General features: G+C 42.8%; 1 protein-coding gene across 3 annotated transcripts in view; it reads right to left on the bottom strand.

Moving 5' to 3' along the window:
* SETBP1 (SET binding protein 1) overlaps nucleotides 1-8333 on the bottom strand; it is a 268589-nt gene extending 260256 nt beyond the window's left edge. For all 3 annotated transcript variants that reach the window (XM_083883743.1, XM_083883744.1, XM_083883746.1), the window contains exon 1: nucleotides 7043-8333. The gene's annotated coding sequence lies outside the window, so the exon portion shown is untranslated. The remainder of the gene's footprint in view (nucleotides 1-7042) is intronic.
* Between the last annotated feature and the right edge of the window lie 15722 nt (nucleotides 8334-24055).

Here is a 24055-nt window from a genome sequence, read left to right as displayed (position 1 = left end):
AGCCAACAGACTACAAGAATACCATTGACTTCAGGATGTCTACACTCTAATCTGTCATGGCATCAGACACCATGGCCTCCAATTTTTGTCTCACTCAAACACCAAAAGATGACAGAGGCCATCAAGAAGCCCTGTATCCATAAAATAGAGACTGCCGTCCTCTTTAAAAGCATGCAGTTAGGATAATTTAAAAAGGGAAAGCATTTCCTTTGTCCACTCTCACTTTTCCTGAATCAATTGAAAACAAAACTGATAGCTGGAAAGCTTACTCAACTTTTTAGGAAGAAAATTGTCATTTTTAGGAAGAAAATTGAAACAGAGAGAAAGCATGTCATTTTTCATCCCATTAGTTGAAGATTTATGGAAATTATAGGGATGTGAATGTATGTTAATATTAATTAATATTTTAAATTGATTTGCAACCTTAGGAACAATGGACATGTATAGTAATATTTTGCCCAGATGCCTGCTACAACACTTTACATGTGTACAGTCCCGTTTGAACACTTCCTGAACTCTCCCAGTTAAGCTTTATGTCTCTGATCCCTTCTGAAAAAGTACTGAGGAACTCAGCAGAGAGCTATTCCCAGTACAGAATTGTTTTGAATCCCAACTACATAGCTCCTTAGGAAGGCTTTAGACAGAGAGAAAAAAATACCAAAATGAAACACAAAAACCCAACCCCCCAAAAAAAAAAACCCAAAACAACAACAACCCCAAACCAAAACAAAAACAAAAAGCCAAAAAAACCAACAACAACAACAGAAAAAAAACCAAACCAAACCAAACCAAACCAAAACAAAACAAAACAAAAAAAAACAACAACAACAAAAAAAAAAACTACAGGAAGCATTTCCTTGTCTAGAGAACTAATAAGATATCAGACGAGCTGCAGTCGAAACCCCACTGCATTCTCCAAAGACAAGTATTTAGCAAGGAGAGATAGACATGGGTCACAGCATCACTCCAGAATATGCTGAGTCTGGAATCACAGAGGAAAGTTAGGCCAGTATCCAAGTCTTAGAAATCACATCAGTAGGACATTCAGGATATGTGAATTCATATGGAGAGAAGATGTGCCTGTAACGCCTTGCAGCTTGACCTCTGGTTTGAGTATCATCATTTTCTCTCTTGCTTCTTAAAACTGGCTTCTCTGTCTGCTAAAATGCCAGGAGAGAAAGAGAGTGATTCATTGTACACATATATATCTCAGTTTTAAAGTTTAAGGCTAACAAAAATTTCAAAGTAACTTAAAACCTCAGGCTTCCGATCTTTAACCCATCTCTAATTTTGAGGTATTTGAGTGAGTCCTCGGTTACCCCATGCTTGCCTACCACACATTCTTCTGAAAAGATTTCCCAAGCACTGTTACAAGTTATATCATACTACAGTAGAGAAAACTTTGCTCTCATGGCTGCCATCCTCACAGAGCCCTTGTCTGCCCAGGACTGCACAGCAACCCTTACAGAATCAGGAATTCACTCTTTCAGAGGCACTGAGAAGACAAGTATGTCACCCCACAACAGTATTTAGCCACAATCCCAGCTCCTCCCAATATATTGCAGAGCCAAGCCTTGGACCACTTTGTGTGATGCTCACCAGGGCAGGTCAGATCGTTGTCACCACCTTATGACCTCACATCTGCATGGAAATTAGCCTCCTCTTGCATGGCTTTTCCACAAATGGTGTTCACTTTCAAAAGAGTGCATCAGACTCAACAGCCCTACACAGGAAAGGTAACTCAGGCTCATCCTCACCACCTGCACAGCTCTTATATTCCCTGAAAAAAACCTGTGCTGAATAGACAAGTACATAAGCTCCATCAGAGTGCCTATTCATGAGCAAGGGTCAACCTGACCTGGGGATGTGTGAACAGCACAAGGGTCCGTATTCCCAGAGTATTTCCCTAGTCATCTTCCTCTTTGGTCACCTGCTCTTCTTCAAAGTTTCTACCTGGTCTTTTGGGAAGACAACAGAGAAGACAACAAAACCCTAAATGAAATAATGTCAGAAGATTTCTTTTCATACACAGTCGTCCCAAACCTTATGGAAAAGCTCATCATTGCATTTGGGCAGTCTGTCCTCCAAAGTAAATCCAGCTCCAAAAGGGCAAAATAGCTCCTAACTCTGCTCTCTCTCAAGAGCTGATGAATAGAAATAAGCTACTTCCTTCATTCATTTCCTCAGCTCTGAAAGATAAGCTGTATTATTCTCTGACTACTTTTATTCAATTTAAGAAATTATTTTGTCATCCTTTATTCCCCCAGCTGTTTATTTCCTTAACCTTGTAGTCTCCACAACCAGTCAAATGTGATTTCAGAATCCAGGTGCCTGTCGCAGAGCTTTGCTTGGTCCCAGCATCCAGGAGACCTCAAACAGGTCCAAAAATGCAATGAACTTTTGAAGGTACATCAGGTGAAACCTTCCCATTGGGAGGAGAAAGAAACAGTGTCCAAGTGTTGCTAATCACACACTTGCAAACTGATTTCATGTCTGTATCAGAAGAAAAGAGGAGTCACAATATCAAATGTTTGCAAATCTCTTTCAGATCTGACAGTTCCCCCAGGCTCAAACACTGAACTGAGGGATTTTGAAGTCCATCTTTAATCAAGGTGACAATTTCCTAACAGCATAAGCCATTTTATTTCCTCTGCCAGAATAACAGGAAAGTAAACTCTTTTTTATCAAGCTGGAAAGAGAGAAAGTAATGAGAACAGAAACTACAACAGCAGCAAAATCAGTCCGAGTTGAAACCACAAGCCCTGCAACAAAACACTAGGAACCTTCTCCACTAAGATTCTCCCACAGAGTCTCACCTTTCTTGCTTTGGACTAGCTCTAAACTTTGGATTTATGCTGCCCTAAGGTTCCCTGGGCTTCCCAGAGATGAGGCTAGAGCTTACCATGGATTTCCTCTGACTACTTTCTATTTTATAGGTCACCTATATTGGAAAAATATGCCTGCCTGTGAGGGTGATGAGGCACTTGCAGTGGTTGCCCACGGCAGCTATGGCTGCCCTATCCCTAGGGGGTTTCAGGCCAGGTTGGACAGGGCTTGGAGCAACCTGGGGTAGCAGAAGGTGTCCCTGCCCATGGCAGGGGGTGGCATAAGATGATGTTTAAAGTCCCTTCCAACACAAATCACTCTTTGATTCTATAATTTTTACATAGATTCTATAATTTTTACAGAGATTTGCTGCCCTTGTCTCATCACTAGAAGCATACTTAAACACAGCACTTACAAATATAGAACCTTGCATGCCTACATGTTATGGTAGGCAAAAGTGATGCTGCATTTTCTGAACATAGATTATAATCTGTCCCTCCATGCTTCATAGAACACATTTTGGCAGTTATTAATTCTGCCTTTCAACATTATCTCAGACCTGCAGATCACAGATCCTACAGAGATGGATAGTTAATGGGGAGCAAGGAAAACAGCCTAGGCATATGGTTAAACAAATCAGTCATCAGTTCACTGAGACATCTTTCATTTCCATCACAGCAATCTGTTGGATTCCAGAACAGTTTTTTACGTGGTTCATTAGACAATAGCCTTTCTTGCTACTAGTTGGGTCAAGAGTCAAAATTGCTGTGTAATTGGAAGTCTCAGGGCACAAGGCAAGAGTTTTTCAGTCCTGGAGGGTGTTGTCCAAAGGGGAAAGAAAACAGAAGGGAAAGATTATGTGTAAGCAATTGAGCCCTACTGAGAGGGAAAAAAAAGTCACAGAAACTGGGATTAGGCAAATCTGGTAATGGAAAACAAGAGTCCTGTTGGTAAATTGGCACTTGCACCTAAAAGGTACATGTGATGGAGAAAAGGAGCTCAAAGGATGGGTCAAAAAAGAGCAGAAGAGGAGATTAAGCAGCATCTGAAGCCAAAAAATTATGGTTGGACCTTTCTGAGCATTTAGTTCCTTGAGTTAATTAAGCACATGGCAACAGCAGTTGTTAAACAAGAATAGTTCCCAACTTAATCAAAGTACATTATTGAACACAATACAGAGCAACCTCAGTAGAGAAAACAGTATATATGAAATCAAGCTAAATAGCTCAGTTATGATTATTATTAATAATAAATCATGGCCACTGTTTCTTTTGTTTGCCAGCAACTAGCATAGTTTATGGGTCTGCACAAACCTAACACACCATTTTATAGCATTTCAAAAACTGCGTCCTCCTAAAATGATAATGTGTTAATAATGTATGCTTGGCTTTTTGGCAGGAATCAAAAAGCTCAAACGACTTGAAATAACATCAGCTAAAAATTATTTATTCCCCATCCCTAGTTGCAGAGAAAACAGAGGTTTTCTTGGCTCAGTTACTTCTCAATAGACTTCTGGTTTCAATTAAAATTTTGAGTCTGAGAAGTTTAAAAAAAAAAGTTGAAGCCAATAAGAGATGGAAGAGAAGTCTATTCACTGAGGGTTTCTGCCTTTTTTTTTTTTTTTTTTTTTTTTTTTTTTTTTTCTCCTATTTTTACATAACCCTTCTGAGCTAAGAGCACAGATTAAAGTACAAGTCCATTGTGTGGACAGTTGTTTTTTTTTTCTCCTTTCAGTTAAAAAACAAATGAGATGAAAAAAAGTTTTTCCTTTAAGTGAAAGGAGGTTCTGATGAGGAGTGTAATCTCAGCAAAGGCTGAGAAAGTGCAGAAAGCTGTGCATGAAACAGACACTTGCACATTTTCCCATGAACATGTCCAGTCCCTGGAAGCGTTCAAGGCCATGCTGGATGGGGCTTGAAGCAACCTGGTCTAGGGGAAAGTGTCCCTGTCTTGAGGGAAAATGGGGCTGGAAGGAGATGGTCTTTAACATCCCTTCCAACCAAAACATTCTATGATTCAATGATTCCCTGATAGGAATAATTTTTTGCTGTCCCCAGTAAAGGGTCCACTTGTTTCCTCATGCTGTCACTACCTGTCTCTAGACACCTGATAATACCATTTCTGTAGCCTGCACCAGGTAAGTCCTGCATGCAGGAGCTTTCAAATCAGTCATCGTTCCCATTTGGGCCCATAATATTCCAAACATCCAGGACTGGATTTGCCAGCAGCCCTTCTCTCCTGGAACAATTCCATCCATACCAGGAGGCTCAGATGCCCTCTCTGAGAGTGGAGTACTGACCAGTTCTGTGCCCTCCTCTCCTCACTCCTCTGCATCCTTTGCCGGATATAGAGGGACACATGGAGGGTCCCCCCCACGCCAGAGCCACGCCAGAGCGAGGCCACCGCGGGCTGGTGACTAATGAAACACCTCTGTATACCGGGAGAACAGCCTGCCAGGCTCCCCTACCCTCCTCCCTTAACCCTTCCACTCCTCCCAGAACCCGGCTGGGTTTGCCCTGCTCACGGCAGCCGGGGGGACACCGCCACCCCACGGTACCGAAATGGGTGGGTACTCTCCTCGCATCCCCCATGCGCATCCCCCACGCACAAAGCCCCTGTCATCACCCCTCCCGAGGCCAGGGAAACCTGCCCACCGGGGGTGTCCGAGGCGGGTGTGCCCTGTCTCCCCCCGCCTCTCCAGGTTGGGCTCTCGGCGGCCAAATGCCCTTTGAGCATCAGGCGTCAGGCCCGGGATTATCGGGGCCGTTTATTTGAAGCGGAAACGAATCGGAAATCCTTCTCTCAACTGCCTTTTGGAGACATAAATACAGCAGGCAGGGGCAGCGCGGGGAGCGCCGTGCCCGGTGGGGCGCTGGGATGTTGGGATACAAACACACGGACACGCTCACGCTGACACACACACTCACTCACACTGACACACGCTCACACCCGGGGCAACAGGGGATGCGGGAGACTCTATTTCTCGTTGCCCTCCGGGGAAACCGGGCGAGGAAGGGGTGTGAGTATGTGAGTGTGAGTGCGAGTGCCCGGCTCTGGGCAGGAGCCTTGCGCCAGGGCTGGGGTTGACAATAGCCGGCCGCGGCTGCTGGCTGCGTGTTACCCCCTTTCTCCAAAACCACCCCGCAGCCCGATGATATCGGTGGTATTCAGCCTGTCCATAGCTGAACTCTGCTTCCACCCCTTGTGGGGGCACAAGGGGCCACCAGAGTCCCGGGGGCGGCAATCACCGGCTTATTAAGGATTATTATCCAGCCACCGAGCGTGGCGGGGCTGGTGGCGGGGGGGTGTCCCGCTTTGCTAATTACTACCCCCCCACACACACACATACACACGTCCTCCCACTTCGCTGTTCCCCAAAACCGCAGCTTTTCGGGGCTGCTTGTCCTTTTCAATGTCAAAACACGGCGGGGCCACCCCGGGGCAGCGGCGCCCCCCAGTTCACCCGCGGAGCCCCGCGCACGCACACGCTCACACTCGCACACACACAAATCCCCATAAGGTTACAGTGTTGCTCTCTAGCTCCACTTAACCTGCAATTTACGAGGCGGGGGGGTCGTGTCCCCCCCAATTTCCAAAGGCACACACATAGCTGCCACCTACACATATAAACACATATAGGCTACCAAAGCGGGGGCCAGGAGAGGGGGGTAAGGCGGGGCTGTGGGGGAAATAAATACATTATTCAAACTCCTAAAAAAATCCCAGCCCCTTCCCAGCAGCACGGTCTTACACACTCCACCAGTAACCCCCCACCTCACGACAACCACACACAGACACACACACATGCCCCTAAACAGGCACAAAGCATGGGGAGGGAAGGGGTCGGAGGGGATGGAGAGGAGGATTCACATGCAATGCATAGAGGAGAAATATTCTCCCCTCACAAAAAATAAATAAAGCCTTTTTCCGCGCCATTGCAAAGTCACAACAGTGGGAAGGGAAAAAAAAAAAAAAAAAAAAAAGAAAAAAAAAAAAAAAAGAAAAAAGGAGGGGGGGGGACGACATTAACTTTTGCATGCAGAAGGGGGGAATAATATTAAAAAAAAAAAAAGGGGGGGGGGAGAATGAAACGGAGAGAGGCGTACGATCTTCCTGCAAATCCGATCATCAAGGCAGATCTTTCCTCGATGCCTCAGAATTTTTGTTCCATTCCCCCTGCCCCCCCCCCCCCCCCCCCCCCCCAGCATTTACTAACCCATATCCCCAAAACGGCAGCCGGGGGCTTCTTAGTAGCTTCCTCTTCTTTCTTCCTCCTCCTCCTCCTCCTCCTCCTCCTCCTCCTCCTCCTCCTCCTTCTCTTCCTCGGATTTCCCCCCTTCTTGTCTCTTCTCTTTTAGATCCCGGTTCCAATCCCTCGCCACAGCCCCCAAAGGTGCTTTTGCTTGTGTTGCGGCAAACCCATGGCGGTGTTCATCTGTCAGATGGGGATGAGGGGAGCGCCCGGCCGCGCAGCGCACGCAGAGCGCAGAGGGAGGAGGGCGGGGGGAGGAGGAAGGCACCGGGGAGAGGAGATGGACGGACAGACAGACGAAGAGATAGCTCGAGAGATAAAAGATAGATAGAGAGGGATAAATAGAACGAGATAGGGCGAGAAAGGGGGAAAATGGCGTCTTGGAAAGCCGGAATCCCAGAGTAAATCAAATTAACACGCAACACCCAGAGCAGTCCCGGCTAATTTTAGCAGGATCCAAAATAAAATGAAAAGGAAAAAAGGGGGGTGAGTAGGAGGAGAAGGGGGGGGATAGGGGGGCGGGGGGTGAAAGAAAGGAGGAGGGGGTAAGAAGAGAAAAAAAAGGGAGACCGAAAAAAAAAAAAGCCCCTCAATGCACTGGATAAAATCCTGGATTTGAAATCGATGGAGCTGGTCTCCAGCTCTCTCGCTTTTTCTTTTCCTTCTTTTAATTTTTTTTTTTTTTTTTCCTGAGGGGGGTCTCTTTTGCTCTCTGCTTTTTGTTGTTGGTTGTTTGGGAGCCTTTTGCAGGGGGGCGAGGTTGCAGGGAAGCGTTTTCGGTTTTGCTTTTCCCGGCGAGGAGTTTCAAATATATTAAAAAAAAACAAAAAAAAAAACCCCAAAAAACAAAAAACCCAAAACAAAACAAACAAACAAACAAACAAAAAAATCCCACAAACCAAAACCAAAAAAAAAAAAAAAAAAAAAAAAAAAAAAAAAAAAAAAAAAAAAAAAAAATAGCAAAGCCCCGCCAGAAGAAAAGGCGGCGAGCGAGAGAGCTTCCCTTTATCCCGGCTCTCTCTGGGCTCCGGAGCGGGTGCCGGAGCTCCGGCGGGCTGCGGGGCTGCGGCCGCCCGCCCCGCTCCGCTCCCCGCTCCCCCCGCGCCGGGCCGGGGGAGGGCGAAGGGAAGGCGGAGGGAAAACACCCCCTTCTCCGGATGGGGCCGGAGTCGGTTCTCGCACACTCACACAACACACACACACACCCGCATCCCCTTCCCCGCTGAGAAAGGGTGCGCCTGGGGGCGGCTTTTTTGCTCCCCCGCTGGATTTTTTTTCCTTTCTCTGTCTTGTATTTTGTGTTTTTGGTCTGGTCCCCCCCCCTCCCCCCCTCCCTTCAAGGGGCGGCGATTTGGTTAAGCAGATCTGGGGGGCTGATGTCTCTTTCCTCTGTTTCTATCGCTCGCTCCCCAAGTCCCGCAGCACTGGGGGCGGGGGGAGGGGGCGACGTGTGGGGAGAAAATGGTAATGATCAGACACACACACACTCGCGCACACACACTCGCACTCACACGCAGACACGCACTCGGTGTGGCTGCAATGCTCGGCTCTGGGTAAATGTACTCAACAGTGCCACTACCTGACACAACTGCAGCACTGAGGGGGCAGGGGAGAAAAGGCAGAGGAGGTGAGATTCAGGGCAGGGCTATTTATCCCATTTATTCCACTACAGGCTCAGTCTCTCCCACGTCCTCCCACCCGCCCCCCCGCCAGCCCCCCATATGCTTTTCACTGCGGGCTCGTGACCTGTGTGAGACATTTTGGGGTACAGTGACTGCTGTTCAAGCCCCGCTGAGGATTCCCTCTCTGGGGCTGGGGGAGGTAAGCAAGGACTCTCAACTCTTAATTTAAGGACTAAATCTAAGCTGCCCCCCCCCGCACCCCAAAACCACTCCATTCAGAATGGACCAGCAACAGTGCACAAAATGCAACACAAACTCAGCTGCCGGCCAGTGGAGCTGTGCAAAATCCAAATTGCTGGGCTTTTACTTCCCCACCCTTGCTCTGCCAGCAGTCTGGATGATGCTACATTTTGGGCTGCTGGCTAGGCAAACCTTTACTCACACTAGTAAATTGTTGGCTTGCCTGAGTAATCACAGAGATGATGAGGAGGAAGAACCCCCAGAGGAGGGAAGGCTTGTGGAATGGAGCTGTGGAATTCTATTTACAGATGAAGATAACATTCCAGGGGCAGGAGGGGGAATGTAGGGAGTACCCCACTGTGCTCCTCTGCATGTCTGATCCCTTGCAAAGATGGTGCCATAGGATTCCCTGTCTCAGAGTGCTGCAAGAGGCTCAGAGTACATCAAGTCTTTCCCCTTTGTTCTGGGACAGATGGTAGCTTCAGGCCATCACCCTGAGTGACCTGAATTCAGTGTGTGGCTGATGCAAGGGTTGACCCTCACCTGCCATAGAGGCTTATTCATGTGCTGTTATCCCTTATGTCATAAAATCATAGACTTGGAAGGGATCTTGAAGATCTTGTCACACACCCTGCAATGGGCAGATACACCTTCCACTATCCCAGGCTTCTCCAAACTTCCATCCCACCTGGACTTGGACACTTCCAGGGATGGGGCAGCCACAGCTTCTCTGGGTAACCTGTGCCAGGGCCTCACCACCCTAACAGCCAAGAATTTCTTCCTAATATTCAATCTAAACCTGCCCTTTTCCAGTCTGAAGCCATTCCCCATTGCCCCACCACTCCAGGCCCATGTAAAAGTTCTTCTCGAGCTGTTCTCTTGAAGCATCTTTAGGCCCTGGAAGGAGTTCTAAGGTCTCCTTTAGAAAGGCATTCTCCTCTCTAGACTGGAAAACTGTAGCTCTCTCACCCTTTAGGAGAAGCAACAGATCTACAACACAGGTCACAGTCTAACACCAAATGGGCAGAGGAAATTTGTGGGCCCATGAGATGCACAGGCCCCAGCAGCCCTCAGCAGACTCGGCTACTTGGTTGAGTATGTGCCCTCAGCCACACTGTGTCCCTGGGAAAACTTCCTGGGTAAAAATCACACCAAAACATCGCTTCCTTTTGGATTTCCCCACATGGCTGACATCTGCCAAGATACCTGCAGATCCCAAACACCTGAGCTGAGAGGCAGCAGGACGTGCCTGTCCTTCCCTCATGGTCTTTTCTCCATGCTTCTCTCCAAAAGGAGAAAAAAAATAAATCAATAAAATACACAAAAAGCCTTCCAAACGACAACCAACAGATCAACTCCATCTCCACCCCAAACAAACATGCAACCCACAAACTTTCAAATCGGAAATGTCACACTGAAAATGTTGACATTTCTGATTGAAACCAAACAGCGATTGTCATTTCCAATCAGCCCTTTGACATGGAAGGGAGGCTTGCTTGTTTGAATTAAATCGCCCAACTGGAGCTATGCTTTGTCATTTTGTATCTAAACAAAAGAAAAAAGAAACAGTTTCAACATTTCTTGGCAGAACTGATGGTGACATTTCCTGTGGAGAATTCTGGTTTTGAAATGAAAACTTTTGGCAGGTGAAGTCTGTGTCAAAGACCTCCACTGACCATCATCTTCCTCTGTGGGATAAGCTGACACACCGTTATGAAATAATCGGCTTGATTAAATTAAGTCAGAAAACCAAATTATGGAATCAAATACTAAAAAAAAAAAAAAAAAAAAAAAAAAAAAAAAAAAAAAAAAAGGAAAGAATAGAAAAAAAATCACATTTTCTACCCCTTTATTAGAAAATATTTCGATTATATTCAATAAATTTAGAATAAAAGGTGTTTTGTGAGCCTTTTCTCTTTTTATCTTGTATTTATTTTCTTCTGGAGAGGATAAATATACATAAACAAATGTATTTAAGCAGCCCCACAAGAAATAATTTCAAAGTGAGTTCAATTTATAAAGCAATAGACATAATGGCTTATTTAATGCTCACTTTGAAAATCTGGCAGAGTTTAAAGAAACAAAATTAAGAAAGACTCAGATCTAGTAAAGGAAGTTTGTGATTCACCCAGAGTTATTTTTAGGCCTGTCATATGTATAACTGAAAGAAAAAAAAAATCACACCTGGTTACTTTTACTTGTAGACATCAAACTCTGTCAGGAGAAGTTTCATAAAAAGAGGAAGACTCTTTCCTTTGAGTGGTCACCATGTAGAACATGTGTGCATAAATCATTGAGAATCGGTGCTGACATCAAAGGTTTTCTGACCTGTGTTTTTGTCTCCTAGATCTAGAAAATTTTCCCTCTCTTAAACAGCCTCCTCCCTCCGTCTCTGCTGTGTGTCAAGGAGTTCAATCTATATGGATAATCTCAAAGAGGAAATTTTCTTCTCTTTGTTCTTTTCACTTAAAAAAATATCATGGCATTCATGAAGTTGGTTTAATTCTGTATCAGACCTGATATAAGTTTTGTATTTGTGTTGAAATCTACACATAACCTTGACTGCATGAAACAGATGTTCTGTAATGAAGGCCATGAGCCTATAATTTTTATATAAATAGCATATTGGCATATTGAGTTAAATATCTATATAACTTTCCCTAAGTTCAAGGTATAAATTAAAATTATACAGAATTATAGGGTGATTTGTAAGACAATGTGAAAGATTAAAAAAAAAAAAAAAAGAAAAAAAAGACAGAGAGAGAAAAGAAAAGATCTTGAGAGGCCCCTAGTAAAAAAGTGGTAACTTTATAGGACACAAAAATACAATCAGATCATTAAAAGTATATGTTTACTATTAAAATTGCTTAAAACAGATACTTCTCTTGTGTGTTTTGGCATATCAGATATCTAGCACATTTCTGAGATTTATGTAGATTATCTATATTTCTATCTATTTATCTTATTATGATCATTTATCTATTTATATGTGCATACAAACAACCAAAATTTCAGAGACACAGTTTCCAACTCCTTGTATCCCACTACAATCATATTTCAAGACAAATGAAAACAGAAGGAAAATGTGAACATATTTCTATCCTCTCTATTTGGTTTTTTTTTTTCATCAAAAAATGGTAATTCAACTGTTTGGACAAATTAGAAATAACAGTGATTTTTAAAGCTATCCTTTTAATTTATAAATCTTTATGACATTTGGTATCAAGTTTCAACATTGTTGTGTGAAAAATGACAGGCAAGAACCAAAATTCAAGGTCAAGGAGTTGGAAACCAAGTGCAAATCTATTTTGGAAGACATAACTCCCCTCTTTTGGTTCATTTTTCATGGTTTTAGGGCATTTATATCCACAGTATCCCAAAACCATTTCCTTTGCACATTATTTTGGTAACTCAGAACAGATACCCTTGCCTCAGGATCTTCATGATGCTGAAAAAGGCTGTGTTGTGTTGGTTATTGCCCAAAAACAAGAGGATTTTGTCTCTAATTCCTCAATCATGATGATCAGGAGAAAACTTTGGTAGTTTAACCACCAGGGAGATGATCACATGGGCAGCTCAGGTTCAAACCCAGGCTTTCTTATCTATCTAATCTTTCCATATCCTTCTTTACCCCTGTGGAGGTGGTGTCTAAACATTTCTCTGCACACAAAAGTTGTAATGCTCAGTGATGCAGCATTTGCTGACACACCAGCAGAGCACTAGGCCCTGCCCTTTGCTTAGGCTGCTCAGACACTCGTGTCCTTTGGAAACCCTCTGAAAATTTGCTCTTTCAACATCCGACAGTTTGTCACTGCTCTTATTGTGTGTTGATGTTTCTCAGTATTCCCCGAGCAAATGAGTGACTCTGATCTCATAAGTGCATTAAATTATTTCCCTCATTAAAAAAAAAATCTTCAAAGAAACTAATTATTATTAAGGATCAAAACCCATCCTGGATTCTCTTGTGCACTGTTGCCTTACAATGCTGTGGATTTCCATCACAGTTTTCATACAGATTACAATTTTGCATCAATATGTACATATAGACTTCAATATACTTATGCATATCTAAGGTTTATAAATGAGCATAGAAGCAGTAACATGAATAAGGAGCACAAAACATCAACAGAAATGTAACATCAGTCAATGAAGCACTGGACAGGCAGGAGGTAATTGAAAGATGTATAATTTAGGATAGGGAGTGAATGGAAATACTGGATCTATGTGGGAATTTTGGCCATAAAGATTTGTTTAATCTAGTTGGGGAAGTCATAAAAGGAATTGATAACTAGAAATTGAATTCACGGAAAATATCACACTGAAATGAAGATGTACGAGGTTCATAGCAGTTAATCACTAGGATAGGTAAAAATCACCATTTCATGACATTTTCAGTTTGGAGAGTGGATGGCTTCCGAGAAGATATGCTTTAGCCAAGCAAAAGTAATTGCGTTCAGGACAGGAGCAGACATGAAATGAGTTAAGAACTGTCTAACTGACAGATCTCTGAAAGTAATTGTCAATGCAGAATTATTGCCAAAGAACAGTGTTACTAGGGTTTCCTCTTATGCTATTCATCAGTGATATGGAAGTAAAAATAAAACTACTCCTGACGACATTTGTAAATGACATTATGGTCACTGAAATAGCAAAGAATGAGAGAGTCCAGGGTGGCCTGATGTAGCTTAGCAAACACTGCCTGGCTTGGGCAAACAAATGTGTTTTATTGTAATAAGATGCTTCATACATGAAACCCGGAACAAAAACCTGGACAAGCCTGATACTGCCAGCTTTGAATTGGACTCTCAAATCTGAAAGTGCTGGTGTGAGTCTTGTGCTGAATTTTAGAGGCTCTCTTTGTATCTCTGCCACATTTTAAGACGCGTGGTGACAAAACTGGAGAGGGTATAGAAAAGAGCAACAACAAAAAATACTTGGGGGAAAATGGAAAAGAATATTTGAGGGCAAGGATTGAAGAATTGTGTTCAACCATCAGAAATATATTTAATTACAGATAGAAAGAGGTGAGAAAATTAAATTATATCAAGGGACTGGACATAAGTACCTAAACTCTCAAGGAAGAGGTCTGGGACCATTCTTTCCTTCAACATTTCCTAAATAACAGTTTAATTAACTCCTACCCACTGTAAATTCAAATAATTTCTAATGCTGTCCACACACTGCAATTGGAACACCTCACTCAAACATTTTGGGTTTTTTTTGGGGGCTGAAGGTTACATTGCCCAGGTGCAATTCTGGATTTGATCTGAGATTCCTTTCTGGAAATAAAGTTTAACAGAATAAAATAGAATTTTCCTTTAGCCTAAGCCAAGCTGAATCCCTGATCACCCTGACAGGCTGGAGACAGCCTAGGTGGCCTGCATGATCCTTTCTGGCTTGGGAGTCTGGGAAATGAATTTGCAGGAGAATTTTTTAAATGTCTCTTAAACTTTGCCTGACAGCAACATGCATACAGTACATTTCTCATGGAAGCTGCCATGTAACAGCAAGCAAAATCTAACTACTTCAAATAATGACTTTTCCTTAGAAATTGTTGAACCCCTGAAACCAGAGGGTTTTGCTTTGGCTCCAAAAATTGGCTCAGAAAATTTGGCTCAGAAAATTTCTCCAACCCAAGATGGATTTCATGGTGTATAAAGGGACACGGCCTTATTTTATGGTTAGATCCCACTGGTGATGTGTGATTTCATTTACAACTTATTAAATCAGAACAGATACCCAAACTTTATCTTCTAGGTTGGACACAGCTGGGTGTTCTTGAGTGTGTCTGTCACTGTATTTTATTAGGCTGTTCTTTTAGGCATGGATAACATTAATTGAATCAGAAATTATTGATTTATCTTGTCCAAGTATGGAGAGGCTAACAATTTTCATTTCTCATTAAATAGCACAGAATGGCCTTGGCTTTATTAAAATATGTGTACCTCATCATCCCTAAAAATAATCTCCTACAGAGCCCACAACAACAATATTAAAAGAATCAGAATTCTTTGTCTGTATGATTTTCTTGGGCCAGTCACACAGCAGGAGACACAGACCACAAGATAAAATCAGCAGTAAGAGGGTGAGCAGAGGTTGGCTTCAAAAATTATTTGGAGGAAAAAAATGAAAGGACATGTTTGCATGTTATTAGTAATGTGTAAAATCCTTCAGATGGCTACGGATAACATCTGTATGATTATCCATCCAAGGTAATATACATATGGAGAATAGCCTGTTCTCAATACCTATGCACCTTCTTTATCTAAAATTTAAATCATCTTAGCCTTTTCTTCCGTCCCAGGGCTTGGCAAAACTTGACACATGGATGCTTTATATGCTTAAATTATTTATCATTGTTGTGGGACATCTGATACTTCTGAAGATGGAAACATGAGGAACAAGATGGATCTCATTTCAGTGTGGAGCTCCATCTGAACAGCAGTTTACAAACATTCTTTTGGGGTGTTTGGCACCACGTGCCTAGGCCCACCCCTGCCAGCCTGCTCAGAGCGGGAACAAGATCCCACAAGGCCAGGGTGCAATATTGGGCAAGAATAACTGCTGGTACTGAGCCTCTGTCATCTGTATTGGATCTCGTCTCAGGGACAGCACTGTTCCCAGCCAGGCAGGGCAGGTATCAGGTTGGTCAGTGCACAGGGGGGATGTTTGAGCCCTTGCCATGGCCAGCTCTAGTACATTGTGTAGAAAGTAGTAGAAAGAACATTTGTCAGTTCCAGGTCTACAGCAGAGCCTCAGGATACCAAATTTTGCCTTTTCTCCCTTTTCCTTGTCCATTAGCATTTCCTGACACTCAGAGGGTGACATCCAGCTCACATGACTCACATAATTGGGTAACACAGAGATGCCCTGATTCAGAGGGAGTGTCCCGAGTGACCTGGCTCTCCACCCCAAAGGAAAACCAGGCGAGGAATTCCAGGTCTGAAAAACCAACAGTTGATTGATTCCCCATGTTCCAGGGAAAGTGCAGCACAGGTTTTTAGCTCACACCTCGGTCATTTATCAGTGTTTTCTAATCGCAGTTTCTTTACCACTAGGGTAAATTTTGAAAAAGTCACAAACCAAACCAAAACAAAAACCCTGGAAAAAAGCCAACAGACATCCCAAACCTACACGTGTGCGTGGGGCCGAGGCTCTGCACCGTGTGGGTGGGATCTGCCTCACGGCTACAATACTGCCTCGCCTGCTTTTCTTGCCCTTTTCTGCAGCAGGCTGTGAAATTCGCGAAGATTTGGGTGGTTTTGGTTGAATAGCCACGAAGCATTGCCCTCTGCCGGCAGGTCGCACACCTGGTTGCGAGCGGCTCCTGCAGCATCCGCGCTTGGGAGGGGATTAAAATCCCAAGCATTTTACATGAGTTTATTTAAATTTTGGAGAAGAAAATTTTGGCAAAGCCAAGGGGAGAGGAAAAAAAAAATCATCATCACCAAAAGGATCACTTGTGTCCTTAGAATTTAGAAGTTTTTAATTTTTTTTTTTAAATTTTCATTTTGGTCATGTTTTAAAATACCAACTGACAAAGCATTTCTTGCCACAGCTGCACAAAATTGTGTTCATGAAGCAGCATGTGGTTTTGAGAGACTCATGATGCAGCCCCACTGTTCATTAGGAGTGAAACACAAACTAAAAACATGAATGTCAAAAAGTCACTGCCAATAAAAAATTGTCAGAGAATGCAGATATCTTTGGTACTAATTTAGCCTGCTTACAGCCCAGCCTGAGCAGTTCACAGTCTCCTAGAAAAACATTTATCCTCACAAGCTGCAGGACTTGAGGGGGACTCCAGTACTCTTACTTTACTTACAAGGAGGCAAGGCATAAAACAAAGAAGAAAATTATTTACCTTGGGTTGCAATGGGAGCCTTGGGCAGGAGGGCTTGAATTCCTATTTGTCACACCTTTCTAATTCATACATGAGTTTTCCATGTTCTGGAATTCACACCAATTCTGTCCAATCTAATCTATGAAGAGTTTAGGAAACAGGAGATATTTTTAATTTTTTTCTCTTTGATGCAACTCTGAATCTTAAATAAATTATATAATATAGAGCAGGAAACTTCTACTGAGAGCAAGTTAAAAATATAAGATTTTTAATTTTTTTTTTCTCTCCATCACAGCTCCTGTTCCCAAATTACACTTGCCTTGCTCAGTCTTAGAAAGTTGACACAGAACAAATTGTCCTATGTAAATTGCAAGCTTCTCTTCTGACTGACAGCAATCCACAAAGATGGATTAATTCCAGAAGTCAAGAAAAGACTGTGTCATAACGATTAACCCAATTATAAAGATGTTCCAAATTGCTGTGAAGTTGCCAGTACATCCTTCATGTGATGTCTCATGTAAATTTGAAGTACAGAAGCCAGACAGAACACAGGTGAGGGGAATGCAATGAGCTACGTCTTGCATGTGTGCAGTTTTGCTCTCTTGGCTGCCTCAGCCTTGCTGAAGAGGGGCAACCCCTCACTCCCTCCTGGAGACTTTGATCCTGAAGACAGGGAGTGGGCAACCAAGCACACAACCTGTTCCATTCTTTTTGCTTGTTTTGCCTGCTCTTGTCCTTAAACCAAAACAAGCCATTAAGGGACCAAGGACAATTATTCTTTGAAATTTGTGTAAGGGAAAGGGAGTGAGAACAGGGGCTGCTGTGAGATTGGTACTGTCATACAACTGATGTGGTTGTGCCATTCTCAACTGCAGAACCATGACTGAGTTTATCAAGGTCTCCTTTTGCAAGTGATAATAAACCTAATAGAAGCCCACAACTTAATGTTTTTTCTTGCACCACATATGTTCACTTTTGGTCCTTGGATTATTTTTTTTTTTGCCAGTCTCCATCTGTTCTTTTGCCTTTGAGGTACTTTAGTTACCATGGAAATGACAACATCATCTGGATGGGTGGAGCTTCTTGCAGTGTAAAGTTGGTTTCCTACATGAAGTGTTTAGCAAGGTATGGGGGTGGCTGACAAAATTACAGCATTTCATGTGATAGCTTTTCATGCTTTTGGTGTGCAGCAGAGAGATACCTGTGTGTGCTCATCAATGTATGAGGTCTGTTCCAGGAGAGGGGATGTTGCTCATTTTTGATCTGCCAGAAGAAATCTTTCATTGAGTCCTTCATGACTGATTCCTTCCAATCTTTAGTTGCAAGTTGGATTTAATTGGTCAAGATCCAGACGTAAGACCATTTCTGAGTCCTGTGACTGTCAGATGGGCCAGGCAAGGAGGAGAGCTCATTCACTGGAGATATGTGTCTTTTGTCATCATTGCCACAGAGGAGAACAGGAAGAGTTAATTCAGTGGGTGGTTGTTACACAGGTTTTGTTGTTTGGTGACATATGGGATTGACTTCTTGGCCTCCGTGAGGTGTATTGTGCCTTCAGCGAGTTCACATGGCAAATGATCCAGACATCACGTAAAACAACTGTACATGAACATCACAAGTTTCATCTCAGCAAATCTGGTGAATCCAAGGCAGAGCCCTTGTTTGTTACAAATCAGATCTTATTTAACTAGTGACTCTTTGGACTTTAATACAGAGCCAGAAGCTATTATCCCCTATTATCCCCAGCTATTAGCCCCTGCAGCACCTGGCAATATTGATTATACAGCCTTGTGGAGAAGAAGGTATTCTAGATGAATAACAATTTTTGGGAAAAGGTATTAAGAGAAGGGCAAGATATGTTAGAAAGATAATAACTTGGCCCATGAGACTCAATATCAAGGTCTGTACAGTCTCCAAAATGCTTTTAGGCTAGTTTGTATATTCTGTGGATGTCTCTTAAAGAATCCGAAGTTCTCTCTGCTTGTCTAATCAGGTATGTGGATGGGGCCAGGGGATGTGTCACAGAAAAGGTTTTAACAAAATTCCCACGGAGACCAAAGGAACAGTAAAGTGTAATTCATCAGAGCATGTGCAAACATGAGGTCCTGGTGGAGTCTCTCAAACACAGGTAGTTCTGGCTGGCTCAGCATCCAGTTCTTAGAACTTCTGGTGGAGAGAAGTTGAGGAACTCAAAGAGAATCATGGTGTCCCAAGCAAAGTCCATGACTTTGGTCAGTGCTCTCTCTCTGGTCAGGAAGGTAACCAAAGGTTAAATCCTTGTATCTTTTATCCTAAACTTTTCTTTGTCACATGGCTAGAGTGATAGTATTTGTTTATTTCTATTATAATTATTTTTAGGTGCTCTAACTCCAGCTGCAGCCAATTCTTGCTACAATAATCCTTTCAAGAAACATCCTCCCCAGCATCACTGAACATCTTTTCTGCAGAAAAAAAAAAAACAAAACGAGAAACTAAGAAAATATAACCAACTCAGCAGTCAGCATTAGAAAACATTCTCAGGGGCAGATCCTAGCAACAAATAAATTCACAATTCTCAGAAAGATCAGAAACTGGTGATAATGCTGGGAATTTTTGCAGCAATTTATGAAAATTGATCATTTGATCTACCATGGGTGCCAAACTCCAGGGCTGGGAAGCCTTCAGCAGTCTCCTTTGAATTTTTTTCATGTGCTTTGGCTGTGGAGACCCAGGGAGCTCTCATGTCAGGGACCATCCTGGCTAAAGCATGAGCAATTTCACCAGCAAACTCTGGAGCAAAGAGGGTGACTTGTTTTAATTGGTGCCAAGAGCTTTTAGCCAGGCATGACAGAGCTGTCCTTGGTGTGAAGGGAGCACAGGGGGAGTGCTTATCAGACAGATTCATCAGGAGAAAGTGAGGGCCCAGGGAAAAAAAAAAGGCTGGTCTCAGCCTCCCTAGGGATGGGGATACCTGAAGCCACACTTCTGCAAAGGCTGCTGGCAGTCAGGGACACTTCCAGTGTTCTGGTGTCATGCTCCCGACACAACAAACTGCTTAATAAGTCAGCAGATGCTCCCAGCATCAGTTTGTCTCTGGAGCAGTTTCCATCTGAGCCGAGTGCGAAGCATGTTGGAGTTACAGGGAAACAGAGGAAGAGAGGCTCAGAGGCTCAGAGGGAGGGCAAGTGGTCACCAGCAGAACCTCCAGCACTCTCTGACGTGGATTATGGAGAAAACACCAGAGTTAATGGGACAGGTTTGAAACCTCTTGGACAGACACAAGCAGGACCAAGAAGAACAAACAAAAAGTCCTTTCTTGCCATAATATGGCAAGCAAAGAGCGTGTGGGCATTCAGCAGCAGATGGCCTCCAGGCATCTCAATGGTGAAATTAAATAAATTTTGCTGCTTTCTTTTCAGCTTTCTTTCAACTCAAACTTAAACGTGCTTTTGCTGGGTTTTTTTCAGCAGTCCTCAATAATTTTTTTTTCCTAGGGGCCAGTTTTCCCAAAGTCTCCCCAGCAGGTCTCAGAGACAGCTGTCTGTTCCTTTTGTCAGGATGTTTGGCCACCACACATGGTCCTCACCTGTGGCAATGATCCCCACAAGAATATTGTGTGTTACAAGGGAAGGGAGGAAGTATTTATCACCTATGAGCCCAGTAATCTCCAGGGGAATGTACACAAGAGACAGATCCAAAGGGAGATTGGGTATGAGGAGACCTCATCCTAGATGTGCAAATGTGTTTTTCTCAGATTAAAGGTAGGATTGTAACAACCTGAATTCTAGTTGTCTCCTTCCTTTGAATTGGTTGACAAGGAATTCAGCAGCTAAAAGGGAGGTGATCCAAGTGCAGAGCCCAAGACTGAGGATTTTTTGTCATCTGCTGAGCAGTTGAAGCCACAATGAGGTAAGCAGGTCTCTTATTTCATAGCAGGTTTTCCTTCACACTTTGTAAGAGGCATTTTACTGTTCAGAGGTAGCTCTTTATAAGGAAATAAACTGCAAAAAGTTAAAAACTTGTGAATTTGTCTTTGGGTTATCTGGTATTTTATGAACGGTTTGTGTTCTATATTTGGATTACAGCTTAGTGAGCAATCAACTTCTTGAGTTAAAGCTCTCAAAATACCATGAATTTTTTTGAGGTTATTAAGGTTGGAGTTTTTTTCTTGTTCTTTTTCCCAACAAAATTGTAGACTGGGCAAGGTGAGTAAGGGGAATATGTTGAATTCAATGTATTTCTTTTTGTTATAATTTCCTACTTTTAGATAATTACGGGAACTAGAGAACTTGAAAATAAGGTATTTTGACTTGAAGACATAAACCTTTTCTGACTAAATTAAACAAAGCAATTAAATGAATGAAATGTGTATTTAGACATCATTTCCATAGGTCTTAATCTGGGGTTTTGGAGTGGCTTTAGGGGTTTATGAGGAGGAAGCACATACTACTTTGCAAAGTGTCACCACGATCTTATAAGGATGAAGATATTAAACTGGTGTTGAAAAGGAGGGTGGAAGGTCTGGTATGTGGTTTTTATGTGTTCAGGGTTTCTTCACCCCAGCAGGAAGTGGGGAGAAGTGGTTTGCATCAGCTGCACTCTCTACATTGTTTTCTCATTCGTCACCAAATGCCAGGACCTGCAGTAATGCATCCTGGAAGTGACAAACATATGATACTGTGTGGCTTGATCCTGCAGGAGGAAGGGTGGAATTCCCTATGGGTGCAGATGCCTCAAGAAAAAGTACTTTTTAAAGCCTGGAGTCTTTTCCTGTCTGTCCTGTGTTAATGACAAATGGATCAAAATTTCAGGACTTTATACCATTTCATCAGTCTCCTCTAGTAATTTCTATTGTTTTTGTTTTGAGTATTTATCTTTTGATTCCATGGGGATCATGGTGGGTTTGGACTGTGGAAGGAATCATTCCCACATAAACAAAGAATAAAGGTTGAGGTTTTTTCTCCCTTAATTTACTGATTAGGTATTAGGTGCATCTGTTATTTGTACCCTCGTTTCTCACAATCCTGTATCTTTCAGAATGAACTCTGACCTTTAGCCATGGAAACAAATAATCTTATAAAAGGATTTACAATGAAAATGTGTACTTGTTTGATGAAAGCCGCTGGAATGGCAGATATCCTCTTAAGGGCAGGATTAAGGCTACAAAGGCAGATGAAACATTATTATTCCCTGATCTGGTGAGTATTGGACAGTCCAGCTTCAAGGTTATTTCACATCCTATATGATTTATCCATAACTGTCAATGGAAGTGTCCAGGGTCAGGTTTGACAGAACTTGGAGCAAACTGGTCTGGTGGAACATGTCCCTAACCATGCAGGTGGAATTGGATTAAATGAGCTTTAAGGTCCCTTCCAATATAAATCATTCTGTGATTCTGTGGTGAAAAAGAAAAAAAAAGCCAAAAACCTGTTTCCTGGGATTCTTCAACAGATGCTTAATTTCCAGATAAGATGTGTGGTTTCCCTGGCACATGCCAATCTTTCCTCTCCTTCCTCACACCCCTTTACAACATGAAGTCCAAGGCTTTTGGAGCAGAAAGATATGTCCATCAACTCTGAGATCCTGCCTGTGAGCACTGCTGTGGGAGCTGAAGTAACTATAGTTTTGTTGCTGCACATACATAGGCAAAGACATGCAGTTACCCCTGTCCATGGGTGTTTAATGATGTGTTGGTGCTAAAGTCACATCTAGGAAACACCCTGCTGGAATTGGTTTTGCCCTTGCTGTGTTGGCTGTGAGATTAGAAGAGCCCTGGGTTGCCTGTCATATTTTGGCTGTGTAATCTAGGATGCTGATAAGCCTGTATCTTCTCCTGGGGTCTGGCTGGTCTACTTTGGGCATCGTCTTTCAACACATGGACAATGCCAAAGCTCTTCTGGTGGGGATGAAAAGTGTCTACTGCATAAAACACAAATGTTTTGCCTAGACTATTGACAAACCACTGTACCTCTGCACCACCAGATCACCCCTTTCAGGGGTGACACTGTGCTGGCCACAACAACATATCCCCAGGCTGAAGAAGGGATGCAGCTTCTTGAGAAGCAGAAAAGAACAGTGCCAGAGCCAAAAAATTGCCATTTCCATCACCCTGAGTACTGGTTCCCTGCATCATCTGGTTGGAATTCTGGATACTGTCTCTGGCTCAATTTTCTCCTTTCATTCCAAGAGCACCTGTGATATATAAACCCACAACAAAATCTCTTAATCTAGTCTGACATTTTCACTCTGGAACTTTGGCTGTTTTTCTTGAGCGAAGTACCTTGTTCCCTACACCCATCAGTAGCTTTATACTCAACAGAGCTGATAAAAGGATTTTACAAACATATTCTGTCCAGAAAGACATTAATCAAGTTTTAATTTTTTTCAAACTTGTTCAGATTCAAAATTGACCTTATAAAAAAATGTATTTTCAGAATTTCCCATGGAATGAAAAGTGTGGTTAAAACAATCCCATCCCACACACATTAAAAAATCCCAAATAAAAGGATTTGCATGAAGATTGCACTGTACTTTTACTATTTTAAAAGTAATATAGCAGTGATCCAAATTCAATTACCCACCTATATGGATTTCTAATATTCTTGATAAGTCAAGGAGTGTGTGGCATACCTCCAGGGGCCTGAACGAGCCTTCTGCCTTTCTGGAACAGCCCATAAAAAATTTGTGGAATAGTTCAAGACATATCAGATGCCAACAAATGCCTGTATATGAGTTACAAAACTGAATTCTGAAGTTTTGCAGATCTTAGTTTGGGAGTCTGTGGGCTCAGTCCTGTCTCTCTCTGTCTTTTTGCTGAATCTAATGATTCTAGTGAATCTAACTTGGTGTTGGCATTATGGTGATTTCAGTACAGGTTTAAGAAATGGCCACTAAACTTCGTGCATGCCTGTGTTTCCTAGTGTGGCTAGAAACCTGAAAAAAGGCACCTCAGTGCTTAGCGTGAATCTCAGTGTATGTCTGAGTGCAACTTGGCTTAAACTTGACAAGTTTGTCCCTGTACACCACTATAACAGACAGCTCTTGTGTCACACCAGAAAAGTTCAATTTACACCATGTTTCCCAAAACTTTGCAAAACCTGGGGCAGACAGATATCCACAATGTTGAACATACACACCCTAGTATCAGTTCCAACAAGCAAGAAAAAAAGACACATTAACAAAAAGAACAGAGCAAATTAAAATAAACTGAGCTACAGATGCTGGGCTCACTTTTGTTCAGTCGAGTTCATCAACAGCACTGCCTCGACGGAGCTCCCCTTCCCCCATTTGACC

Source organism: Zosterops lateralis (genome assembly GCF_965231275.1).
Source record: "Zosterops lateralis genome assembly, chromosome: Z".
In the NCBI taxonomy this organism is placed as follows: domain Eukaryota; kingdom Metazoa; phylum Chordata; class Aves; order Passeriformes; family Zosteropidae; genus Zosterops; species Zosterops lateralis.
The sequence above is the reverse complement of the archived record's forward strand: the minus strand, read 5'-3'. Positions and strand labels throughout refer to the sequence as shown.